Below are 5,402 nucleotides of genomic sequence, written 5' to 3' on the forward strand. Positions count from 1 at the left end.
TATGTCTTCTCTTTCTTCCCCATTGTTTAACAACAGAAATTCAGCTGGGCATGGTGGCTCACGCCTGTAATCCTAGCACTTTGGGAGGCCAATGCGGGTGAATCACTTGAGTCTAGGAGTTCTAGACCAGCCCGGGCAACATGGTGAAACTCTGTCTCTACTAAAAATACAAAAAAATTAACTGGGTGTGGTGGCACATGCCTGCAGTCCCTGCTAATTGGGAGGCTGAGGTGGGAGGATCACCTGAGCCTGGGGAGGTTGAGGCTGTAGTGAGTCAAAATTACACCACTGTACTCTAGCCTAGCAATCAGAGTGAGACCTTGTCTCAAAAACAAAAACAAAAACACCCAGGAAATCAGTCTACTCTGTCTTTTAATGTGAGATATTCTTATGATAGCTATCTTTCTTAGTTTCCTTTTTTCTGAAGCACTAAACACATCCTGTAGGTCTTATCTCTGGGGTCTGGGAAACAGAACCTTAATGTTACAGGTACAAAAGCAAACAGTGATTGGGGAGGTGGGAAGGACATACTCCTTAGTTCCCCATTTTCTGGTAGTGGACAACTGACATTTTTTCAATCTTATGTAAAATGTGAATAAAAATACTTTTAGAAAAGTTATCTATTTTTATTGTTCTGTAACACAAATAGTTAAGAAAATGAATACCAGTTATGTAAATGAAGCTTCACAGCAGGACCTCCAGACTGACTTTGATCATATTGTATCTCTTAAGCATTTTCTATAGGAATTCTGGTGTGGCCACCCAAAGCAGAGGGAAGGCCATCAGCTAAAAATCCCTTACTATTGGAGTTATTCATCGTGTAAATTACTTAAGGCTTTTCTTGTAAGGGCTTCTTGAATGCACATTTTGTCATTATCTGTAGACCAAAGGTGAGCTTTTTTTTTTTAATCCATGTGATTTTATGAGTTGAAAGCTATAAGGTATTTTTTAAATTAAAAATTTCCTTCTAAATGGCAAATTTTATGAGAGCATTTAAGACACTCTTAGTTTCTATTCAAAAGCAATAAAACAATTGTATATTTAGGGTAATGTTTATTATAAGGTCACAGGGATTTTATAAAACTGTCATTTATCATACTCGCATATGAAATCTGATCCTAATATTATAAAAAGAATACATCATGACCAAGTAGGGTTTATCCCAGGAATAAAAGGTTGATCCAATGTTTAAAAAAAATCAACGTAGTTCACTGTTTCAGCATATAAATAAGAAAAGCCAAATGATTATCTCAAAAGTTGCAGAAAATGACTGTAGATATAGGAAAAACTGCTAAATTGTATGTTTGTTTGTTTGTTTTTTGAGATGGAGTCTCACTCTGTCGCCCAGGCTGGAGTGCAATGGTGCGATCTCAGCTCACTGCAACCTCTGCCTCCCGGGTTCAAGCAATTCTCACGTCTCAGTCGCCTAAGTAGCTGGGACTACAGGCGCACGCCACCATGCCTGGCTAATTTTGTATTTTTAGTAGTGATGGGGTTTCACTATATTGGACAGGCTAGTCTCCAACTCCTGACCTCAGGTGATCCACCCTCTTTGGCCTCCCAAAGTGCTGGGATTACAGGCGTGAGCCACTGTGCGCGGCCACTATATGCTTGTTTAAGAGGGTGAATATTATGGTTACGTCAATTTTATCTCAAAAATTTTTTTACCCAAAAGGTGCAGAAAAAAGTATCTGATAAAATTCAACAGCCACATATGATTCAATAAACAAAAAAAGTCTTCAGAGAACTAAGACTAAACCTGATGAAGACCATTTGCAAAAAAAGCCTGAGCTAACATACAAATGGTGAAGAATGTTTTCCTTTAAGACTGGGAGCAAGGCATTCTTATTCAACACTGTAGCTCACTGTGCAATAAGGCAGGTGGGAAAAAGGCCCACAGATTGAAAATAAATAAATAAGACAATATCTATTTGATGATATGAATCCCTATACAGAAAAACCAAAGAATCTAAAAAGTACTAGAATAAGTGAATTTAGCAAAATCAGTATGCAAAAGTTGACTACTTCTGTGTAGTAGCAATGAATGTTTAGAAACTGAAATTTTTAAATCACCACTTACAGATTTCAGAAAACATGAAATCTAACAAAAATATGTAAGATCTGTGCTGAAAAGTAAACTGATGGAAAAAATCAAAGAACCTACAAAAAGAAGATGAAAAAAATCAACCTACAAAAAGAAGATATACCATGTTTCATGGATTTGAAGATTCTATATTATTAGGATGTCAGTTCTCTCCACATTGATCTATAGATTTAACACAACTGCAGTCAAAATCCCAGCAGGAATTTTTATAGAAATCAACAAGCTGATGATAAAACTTATATGGAAAGGGGCAACCAGAACAGCCAAAATATTTTTGAAAAAAGAACAAAGTTGGAGAACTCCCACCTAATTTCAAGACAGATAAAACTAGAGTAATTAAGACAGTGTGGTAGTGGATAGATCCTATTTATCAGTGGAAGAGAATAGAGACCCCATATATATAGTTTTTTTATAACTGCACAAAAGTAGTTCAATGGGGATAGTTTTTTAAACAAATGGGGCTGGCATATCCATATGTAAAAATACGAACTTCATGGCTGGGCGCTGACTCATGCCTGTAATCCCAGCATTTTGGGAGGCCGAGGCAGGTGGATCACTTAAGGTCACGAGTTCAGACCATCCTGGCCAACATGGCAAAACCCCATCTCTACTAAAAACACAAAAATTTGCCAGGTGTGGTGGCACACACTTGTAGTCTCTGCTACTTAGGAGGCACAGGAATCACTTGAACCCAGGAGGTGGAGTTGCAGTGAGCCAAGATCGTGTCACTGCTCTCCACTCTCCAGCCTGGGCAAAAGAGGGAGACCCAGCCAAAAAAAAAAAAAAAAAAAAAAAAACCTCAACTCATATACCAAAGTTAACTGAGAATGAATGATAGCTTACATGTAAAACCTACTAAATATTGAGAAGAAAACCTAAGAAAAATCTGTGACCTTGGGTTAGGCAAAGATTTTAGTATAAAACTAAGATTCCCAAAAAGAAAAAAATTGAGAAACTGGACGTACCAAAATTAATTACATCTGCTTTTCAAAAGACACTGTTAAGAAAATAAAAAAAGCCACAGACTGAGAAAAAAATAATTGCAAAACACAACTGATAATGCACTTATATCCAGAATATGTAACTAATGCTCAGTAAGAGCCAACCTTCCAAAATATGAACAAAAGACTTGAGCAGACCTTTCACCTAAGAAGATACACGATGGCAAATAAGCATATGAAAAGGTGCTCCACATCATTGGTTATTAGGAAAATGCAAGTGAAAACTACAATGAAATAGCACTAGACACCTATTAGAATGGCTACTTTAAAACAGACCAAAATCCTGACAATATCAAGTGCTAAGAAGTAGTGCAATGGAAACACTGATATATTGCTGGCCAGAATGCAAAATGATATTCACTTTGCAAGTTCTGGCGGTTTGTTATAAGGTTAAACACATACTTACCCATCTTGTGGTTACAGCACATTTTGTTGTTTTCATTAATCAGTCAATGGACATTTAGGCTTTTCCCCACTTTTTGGCTACTATCAATGAAGTTCATGTACACATTTTTGTGTGGACGTTTTCATTTCTCTTGGGTACATGCCTAGAAGTACAATTTGCTAGGTCATAGGTAACTCTAAGCTTTTGAGGAACTGCCAGGCTATTTTCCAAAGTTGCTGTACTAGCTGGACTATTTTACATTCTCACCAACAAAAGTGTATGAGGGTTCTAATTTCTCCACATTCTTGCCAATACTATGTCTTTTTTTTTTTTTCCTTTCAGAGATGGGGGTCTCACTGTTTATTGTCCAGGCTGGTTTTAAACTCCTGGGTTCAAGCAATCCTCCTGCCTCGGCTTCCAAAAATGCTGGGAGTTGAGGCATGAGTTACTGTGCCTGGCCATGTCTTATTTTTTTTTTTTTTTGAGACGGAATCTTGCTTGTTGCCCAGGCTGGAGTGCAGTGGCATGATCTCAGCTCACTGCAACCTCCGCCTCCCAGGTTCAAACGCTTCTCCTACCTCAGCCTCCTGAGTAGCTGGGATTACAGTAGGGTTTCATCATGCTGCCAGGCTGATCTCAAACTCCTGACCTCAGGTGATCCACTTGCCTCAGCCTCGCAAAGTGCAAGGATTACAGGCATGGGCCACTGCACCCGGCCTCGATGTCTTCTAATAGCTGTCCTAACAGGTGCAATATGATATTTCATTGTCATATTGATTTGCATTTTCTGGATAGCTGATGGGAACATATATTCATGTGTTTTATGGCCTTCTGTGTATCTCCTTTGGAGAAAAATCTATTCATATTCTTTACCCATTTAAAAATTTTGGTTATTTGTCCTTTTGAGTCATAGGAATTCTTTGTAGATTCTAGATATAACTTTATTAGATAAATGATTTGCAAACATTTTTTTCCATTCAATGGGTTGTCTTTCACTTTCTTGATGGTATCCCTTCAAAGCACAAGTTAATTTTGATGAAGTACAATTATTTTCCTTTGCTGTGCTTTGTCTTAAGAAACCACTACCTGGCCAGGCACGGTGGCTCACACCTGTAATCCCAGCACTTTGGGAGGCCAAGGTGGGTGGATCATGAGGTCAGGAGTTCGATACCAGCCTGGCCAACACAGTGAAATCCTGTCTCTACTAAAAATACAAAAATTAGCCGGGCATGGTGGTGCATGCCTGTAGTCCCAGCTACTCGGGAGGCTGAGGCAGGAGAATCGCTTGAACCTGGGAGGTGGAGGTTGTGGTGACCCAAGATCCCTCCACTGTGCTCCAGTCTGGGCAACAGAGCGAGACTCTGCCTCAAAAAAAAAAAAAAAAAAAAAAAAAAAAAAGAAAGAAAGAAAAAAAGAAACCACCACCTAATCCAAATTTCAAAGTTTAACTCTGTATTTTCTAAAAGTTATATAGCCTTACCTCTTCTATTCAGGTCTTTGCTTCATTTCAAGTTAATTTTTTTGCATGTGGATAACCATTTCTCCTAGCACTAGTTATTGGGAAGTAGGATAAATTTTTAAAGGGAATGCTTTTCTCTGAAGAAAAAAATGGTCAAGATGCAAAGTAGAAATTATAACCAAACTGCCCTAAATCAAATATGAATGAATAATTTATTTCACTGTAAAGTGTATCATATCAAGTAAATCTGGTATAAGACTCCAAGCCCCTTCACAAGTGCAGGAGCAATTAACTGGGCTAAAAGTAGTGATGAGACTATTCTTATCTTCTTATCTAAGAGAAATCTGTGACCTTCAGATTTTTCAATATTCATTGTCTCTATCGACCATCTCTTTCCAATTTATCTAGCACTTAAAGTAATGCAAAACACTAAAATACAGACATCTGCACATC

This window comes from Rhinopithecus roxellana, chromosome 2 (assembly GCF_007565055.1).
Source record: "Rhinopithecus roxellana isolate Shanxi Qingling chromosome 2, ASM756505v1, whole genome shotgun sequence".
Taxonomy (NCBI): Eukaryota; Metazoa; Chordata; class Mammalia; order Primates; family Cercopithecidae; genus Rhinopithecus; species Rhinopithecus roxellana.